An 8076-nucleotide genomic window follows, 5' to 3' on the forward strand; every position below is an offset into this window, starting at 1 on the left:
TAGAATTATCAAAATACAAATTGAAGGTAATTTTTAAGTAGTTATTATTAGCAAGGCTAAATAACAGTAGGTGGCAGATATAAAAATAATTTATTTCACTTTTGATGGACATACCTATCTTTCAGAATGTCAATCTTGCAATTTGAAAATGTGTATGAAAATAATATGTTATTTCTTTTTGTTTTTTCCATGTAGCTTATCTATTCATTATATATTGGCAGTAATAACATTGTCTGAATTGCTACATTTCTCCTCAGATAACAAATAAATCTAACCCCCAAAATAGCAATGACATATGGAGGACAATATAGTAAAAATAATTTCACATTTTTCTTCATTCCTTTTAGAGGTTCTGTGTTGCTCTGGGCCCCATGGCATGAATCTGTCATTTGGGAACTACCCAGCAGGTCTATATTGCTCTGAGATGACTGACAATCACAGTATGCTACAGCCATCACAGAGGGATGGGCAAGTGAGCCAGCCTGGCCAATAAGAATGCACTGTCTCTCGATGGGGCAATTTCTATAAAGAAAAGAAGTAAGAAACATGTTTCCAACTTCTCCCCACCCCCACAGCATCTGTAAAACAGACACTATCTATTCTGTTTTTTGAGGTTGACAATGTAATGTGGGTCTAGAAACAGTCAGGTCTCTCATCACTGCAAGAATGTATTTGCAGAAGAATATGAAACCAGTATGCAAAGAGAAAAGACAGACTAAAATAAGATACAGAGAAATAAAATCAAGAACTCTGATGGTATTTTTGAGCACTCACATACAGCTTGTTTGAAAATAGTTCAACAAATAAATTTCACAGCTACATCAACTAAAAAATTGTTTTATTCATAAGTGATGTCTTGGTTGTCTGTTCATAATAAGCACTAGAGTTATGAATAACTTACCACTGTGGAAGTACCGTAAACACCTAGAGACGCCATACTTTTTAATAAGCACTAGTGCAAGTTTCTTTGGGGCTTGAGAAATGTTTCATGGGCCTAAACTGATGCCAACTATTGGAAATTTACTTCACTACACTCTGAACATCAGATAAAATATTTGTTTAATGATACGTTCATGTGAGGGGGAGGAATTGTATCATTGGAGTGCAATAGGCATAAAGATATATTCTCTATGGAAAAAATTATAAGAAACTAAATAGTGTAACACACTTTTTATTACATAAAATTAGGTATTTCTCAAAGGCCTGTTAAAACCCAAATATAATGTCATTGTAGGTAATTTTTAAATCATGTTTTGTATTTATACATCATTATTCATTCTAGTTTTCTGGCTTATGGTCATGTTAGTGTACTATATTTGTCATAAAATTATTCTTTTTTGTGATACTTAAATAATTAATGTTACTTAGCCTAAAGCTATATGAGGTTACTTATTTTTGTAAATAACAAAATTATAAAAATATAGTTTTGATGTAAAGTTAGAAAAAAAGAAAATTATAGAATCAAGTAATCTTTGAGACTATAAATTAAAACATTGAACTCTTGATTTCTATCCCACTGCGTAAAGAGCTTGGAAGTCATCACTCACCCTCACAATAAATAAAACAGTGAACAAACAGAAAATAAACAACCTATTTGAAATTTGTCAGACTAAGGAGATTAGAGAGCAAATCTAAGGCCCCCAAATTTTAGAGACAGTGGTCAGATACACAGAATTACAGCTTACTTGAGCAGAAGCACAGGAGCAGAAAGTACTGCTGGAAATAGTACCATGATAGGAAAACACCAATGAGTTTGATAGTTTAAAATGCCAGGGCGTCCAGTCTTATGGTGATGTCCACACTTCACAAGTTTTACTATTAGGAGCTCTGCCAGGTTCATAGTAAGGATTGAAGAAAAATCTCCGCATGCTTTCAGCAGTGTAGGGAAAATGTAACCATTTTGAAATATACCCAGACCATTCTGCTCTCCTTAACAAAACTTGCCTTCAATAGAAACTATTTTACCAGAGCCTGAGTCAAGAGAAATTACATACTTGATTTAAAATATTGTGTATTAATAGAAAACCTGATGTATAATAAGACTAACAGATCATGAGATGATTGCCATTGAAAAGATAGTTTGTCACTCACAGTTCCCAAGAAGGGGCATGCTACATCCCAGGGATCTACCCAGGGAAGCTTGGGGTCAGTCAAAAGGCTGGAGGGAGAGAGTGAGAAGGAAGGAACTGTGTGCAAAAGCCTTGGTGTGGTTTCCTTAGGAAGTGATATGGTATGGCTCTGTGTCCCCACTCAAATCTCACCTTTAATTGTAATAATCCCCACGTGTCATGGGAGGGAATTGGTGGAAGGTGGCTGAATCACGGGAGTGGGTTTTTCCAGTGCTGTTCTTGTGATAGTGAATAAGTCTCACGAGATCAGATAGTTTTATAAAGGGGAGTTCTCCTTGTGATAGTGAATAAGTCTCATGAGATCAGATAGTTTTATAAAGGGGAGTTCTCCCTGCACATTCTCTCTTGCCGGCTACCATATAAGATGTGACTTTTCTTCCCCTTTGCTTTCTGTCATGATTGTGAGACCTCCCCAGCCATGTAGAACTGTTAGAACTGTTACTCAATTAAACCTCTTTCCTTTATAAATTACCCACTTCTGGGTATGTCTTTAATGGCAGTGTAAGAACAAACTATTAAGGTAATTTGGCACCAGTAGAATGGGGTGCTGCTGTAAAGATATCCGAAAATGTAGAAGTGACTTTGGAACTGGGTAATAGGCAGAGGTTGAAACAGTTTGGATGGCTCAGAAGAAGACAGGAAAATGTGGGAAAATTTGGAACTTCCTAGAGCTTTGTTGAATGGTTTTGGCCAAAATGCTAATACTGATATGGACAATGAAGTCCAGGCTGAGAGGGTCTCAGATGAAGATGAGGACCTTATGGGAAACTGGAGCAGAGGTGACGCTTGCTATGTTTTAGCAAAGAGATTGGTGACGTTTTCCTCTGCCCTAGAGATTTATGGAATTTTTAACTTGAGAGAGAATGATTTAGGGAGTCTGACAAAAGAAATTTCTAAGCAGTGAAAGGTTCAAGAGGAAGCAGAGCACAAAAATTTTAAAAATTTGCAGCCCAACAATGCAGTAAAAAGGAAAAGGCCATTTTCTGGGGGGGATATTCAAGCCCACTGCCTATATTTGCAAAACTAACAAGGAGCCAAATACTAATCTCCCAGACAATGGGGAAAATGTCTCTAGGGCATGTCAGACACCTTCATAGTAGCCCCTCCCAATACAGGCCCTGAGGCTTAGCAGGAAAACATGCTTTCCTGGCCCTGAATCCCAGCTGCTCCAGTCATGGTTAAAGGGGCCAAAGTATAGCTCAGGCCATGGCTTCAGAGGGTATAAGCCCCAAGCCTTGACAGTTTACACGTGGTGTTGAGCCTGCAGATGCATATAATCCAAGAATTGAGTTTTGGGAACCTTCACCTTGATTTCAGAGGATGTATGGAAATGTCTGAATGTCCAGGCAAAAGTTTGCTGCAGAGTCATGGCCCTCATGGAGAACCTCTTCTTGGGCAGTGCAAAAGGGAAATGTGGGGCGTGAGCCCTCACACAGAGTCCTCGCTGGGGCATGCCTAGTGGAGCTGTGAGAAGAGGATTATCTTCCTCCAGCCCTCAGAATGGTAGATCCACTGACAGCTTATACCAGGTGCCTGGAAAAGCTCCAGACATTCAATTCTAGCCTGTGAAGGCAGCTGGGAGAGAGGCTGTTGTTTTGTTTTTTTCTAAGACCACCAGAGCGGGCACAAAGGAACCAGCGACTAGGCAAGGGTAGGAGCAAAACTGCAAGTTTATTTTGGTCACCTAGCTTCAGGGGAAGAAGGTGGGTAAGGAGAGGTCTGTTGGCCTCCGGCAAATGAGGCCCACAGAGTTCTCCATGCTGCCCTCGACAGAGTTCCGACACTCCCGACCGCAGTGGGGAAGCTGGGAAGTCCGTGCGTGGCACTCATCCAGAGCGGCTTTTCTGGGAGTGGGAGGGCGATAGGCGGGGCACAGGCGTGTCCTGGGGCGTTCCGCAGGTGCAACCAGGTAAATCTTGGTCTCTTCAGATTGACGTCACCTGGCGCATGCCCAGTTGGTCTGCACCTTCCCGGGCGTCGGCTGCATTTTCGCCCGCGCGGGAAAAGTTGGGGGGGGATGAAGAACCCGGAAGTGCGCCATCTTGCCTCCGTTCGTCCAAACAGCTGTACCCTGAAAAACCACAGGGATAGAGCTGCCTGAGACCATTGGAACTTACCTCTTGAATCAGTGTGACCTGGATATGAGACATGGAGTCAAAGAAGATCATTTTGGAGCTTTAAGATCTGACTGTCCCGCTAGATTTTAGACCGGTAAGGGTTTTGTAGCTCCTTTGTATTGGCCAATTTCTCCCATTTGGAATGGGCGTATTTACCCAATGGCTGTACGTCCATTGTATCTAGGAAGTAACTTACTTCTGACTTTACAGTGTCGTAGACAGAAGGGACTTGCCTTGTCTCAGATGAGACTTTGGACTGTGGACGTTTGAATTAATGCTCAAATGAGTTAAGACTTTAAGGGACTGTTATGAAGGCATGATTGGTTTTGAAATGTGAGGACATGAAATTTGGGAGGAGCGTGGTGTGGAATGATGTGGTTTGGCTGTGTCTCCACCCAAACGTCACCCTGTATTATAATAATCCCTAGCTGTCAAAGGTGAGGCCAGGTGGAGATAATTGAATTACGGGGGCAGTTTTTCCCCTACTGTTCTCATGGTAGTGAATAAGTCTCAGATGATCTGATAGTTTTATCAATGGGAGATTCCCTTCACAAGCTCTCTCTTGCCAGCTGCCATGTAAGATGTGTCTTGCTTCCCCTTCATTTACCACTGTGACTGTGAGGCATCTCCAGCCATGTGAAACTGTGAGTCAACTAAACCTTTTTCTTTTATAAATTATCCAGTCTCAAGTATGTTTTTATTTGCAGTGAGAGAAAAAACTAATACACTTGCCTTTTCTCAGATGAGACTTTGGACTATGAACTTTTAAGTTAATGCTGAAATCTGTTAAGACTTTGGGGGACTGCTGGGAAGGCATTATTGGTTTTGAAATGTGAGGACATGACATGAGATTTGGAAGGGGCCAGGAGTGAATTATATAGTTTGGCTCTGTGTCCCTACCCAAATCTCACCTTGAATTGTAATTATCTCCATGTGTTGTGAGAGGGATCCAGTGGAAGGTAATTGAATAATGGGGGTGCGTTTTTCCCATGCTGTTCTTGAAAAAGTGAATACGTCTCACCAGACATGATGGTTTTATAAAGGGGAGTTCCTCTGCACATGCTCTCTTGCCTGCTGCCATGTAACATGTGTCTTGCTTTCCCTTCACTTTCTGCCATGACGTGAGGCCTCCCCAGCCATTTGGAACTGTGAGTTAATTAAACTTCTTTCCTTTATAAATTACCCAGTCCTGGGAATGTCTTTATTAGTAGTGTAAGAACAAACAAATGCAGGAAGGAACAGGCAAGTTCTTGTCAGCAGTTTTAGTGTTGGTAACTTTGAATAATACCAGCAGGTTCTAGGGCATAAGGTCTCTCTCTTTTTTCTGGTACCTGATCCTGGGGTGATTAGGGCAGATGGATCATGGCCCGGAACGTGAGAGCTCCGTTAGGAAGGGGTTGGGGTGTGGGATCCAGATTAACTGGTTTGTATTGAAAAGCATGCTCATGGGTCAGTTGTTTAATATCTCAAGAAACTGGCAAACCCTATGAGAGGCAAACTTTAGGGTTAACAAGGCCCCAAATGTCAAAGCATCAGAATACAGAAAATAAAAATCATGGTTAATGTAATACTCAACTCAAGGTCCCTCTAACCTCATAATAGCAAAAAGGTAGACACAGCTCAAATGGCCATCACCTGAAAAGTGAGTAAACAACATATGGAATACAGAATATTATTTGGCAACAAAATAATAAAGTAATGATGAATGCTACCTCATAGATGAGCTTTGAAAATGTTTTGCTAAATGAAAGAAGTCAGTCATATGTATTTAAATAATAGTAATGGTTGCACAACTCTGTGAATATACTAAAAACCATAGAATGCATTAAAAATAACTGTAAGTGGATGACATTAGGGTAAGCAGAGTGTATTTCATAAAAGTTTTTAAATGTAATACACAAACACTAGGCTGATATTGCAAGAAGAGTAAAATCATCAATAGCTACCCTATATTCCAGTAATAATTACATGGCAGTGGAAGTAGTGTTGCATCCACAATAACTTCAAAAAATGTAAAATGCCCTGGGACATTAACACCATAATGAGAAGTACTATATGAACTAATTAAGAGCCATAAAAGCAGTAATTTTTAAAATGGAGAGAAAGTCCATTATTATGGACATTAAGTAGTCAATTTTATAAAGAAACCAATTTTCTTAAAATAATGTATAAATCTAATTGTATCAGAACAGAGTATTGATGAGTTTTGAGGGTTGGGGTTGGAGCTTCAAAATTCTTCTAAATATTACATGAATTAAAATAAATTTAATATTAGAGCTTTTAAAATATCAAAATTGTGTTTTGGAATCAGAATAGATAATGAGATTCTAAATTTCAAAACAAAATCATCATATGAAAATTATTTATAATATTAATAGCATCACTATTATATTTAGTAGAAAATCAAAATTATTATATAAATGATCTTGAGAAACCTATTAATATTTTGGAAAAGAGTAAAGTCAGTGGTGAGGAGCCAAGATGGCTGATGTGCAGTTCCCACTGAGAAGATCGAAAATGGTGAGTGAATCCTGCTCTGTCATCTCAGGTACCCAGGTTCTCTCACTGGGACTTACTAGGCAGTGGGTATAACACACTCAGAGTGAGGAAAAACAGGTTAGAGTGATAACCTGGGAGTCTCATGGGATAAGGGGAACTCCCACACCCAGCCAAGGGAGGCAGTGAATCACTGTGCTACTCTGCCAGGAAACCATGTCTTTTTCAAGCATCTGTGCATCCTGCAGATCAGGAGATCCCCTCATGAGACCACCTCACCAGGGCCTTGAGTCTGAAGCAGAGAGTCGTGCTACCTAATTGCATTGTGGCCAGTGGCAGCAGGCTGGACACTGCCTAAGATGACTGAGTTCCTCAGGGTAGGAGTAGCTGCCATCACTGTGGCTCCAGTCAGCTGTTTTCCACTGCGGGTGTAAAGGAGACTGGGCAGTTTTGATCCAGAGGAATTTCCCACAGCACGGCACAGAGGCTGTGGCCGATCATGGCCAGACTGCTTATTTAGGTGGGACCCAGATTCATCCCTCTTCACTGGGTGAAGAATCCCTACAGGAATTGTAGCAACTATAGCAAGAGGTTAACAGACAGAACTCTGATACCCATGTGAAGGAGCCCCTGAGGGGAGGGGCGGCCATGGTCTTATGTTCAGTGGACCTAGTCTTTCCTGCCTGCTGGCAGCCCAGATGTGGTGGATTCTCCCCACTGTAGCCAAACCTCCTCAGCTAAGAGGCAACCAGACTGCTTCTTTAAGCACGTCCTTTGTCCCATGCCACCTGACTGGGTGAGACGTCCAACCAGACACTTCATACATGAGCATCCCAGCCGGCATCAATTCAGTGCCCCTCTGGGATGGAGCTCCCAGAGGAAGGAGCAGGCAGCTATCTTTGCTGTTCTGAAGCCTCCAGTGGTGATACCTCCAGGTGCAGGGGGGACCCAGGTAAACTGGGTCTGGAGTGGTCCCCCAGTAAACCACAGCAGCCCTACAGAAGAGGAGATTGACTGTTAAAAACAAACAACAGAAAGCAACAACAACAACAACAACAACAAATACCCCACAGATACCTTATCCGAAGGTCAGCAGCCTCAAAGATCAAAATTAGAAAAACCCATGAAGATAAGAAAGAATTAGTGAAATAACACTGAAAACTCAAAAAGCTAGAGTGCCTCCTCTCCTCCAAATGATTGCAACACCTCTCCTGCAAAGGCACAGAACTGGGCTGAGGCTGAGATGGATGACTCAACAGAAGTAGACTTCAGAAGGCAGATAATAACAAACTTAACTGAGCTACAGGAGCATGTTCTCAGCCAATGAGAAGAAG

At 41.2% G+C, this 8076-nt stretch overlaps 1 long non-coding RNA gene across 1 annotated transcript; it reads right to left on the reverse strand.

Moving 5' to 3' along the window:
• Positions 1–4145: 4145 nt before the first annotated feature.
• On the reverse strand, positions 4146–7864 carry LOC117098014. Its single transcript, XR_004443140.1, has 3 exons — positions 7820–7864; positions 7567–7737; positions 4146–4200 (listed from the first exon to the last, which is right to left on the reverse strand). It is a non-coding gene; the product is annotated as an uncharacterized LOC117098014 (long non-coding RNA).
• Between the last annotated feature and the right edge of the window lie 212 nt (positions 7865–8076).

Source organism: Trachypithecus francoisi, unplaced genomic scaffold (assembly GCF_009764315.1).
Source record: "Trachypithecus francoisi isolate TF-2019V2 unplaced genomic scaffold, Tfra_2.0 Lachesis_group15, whole genome shotgun sequence".
Lineage (NCBI taxonomy): Eukaryota > Metazoa > Chordata > Mammalia > Primates > Cercopithecidae > Trachypithecus > Trachypithecus francoisi.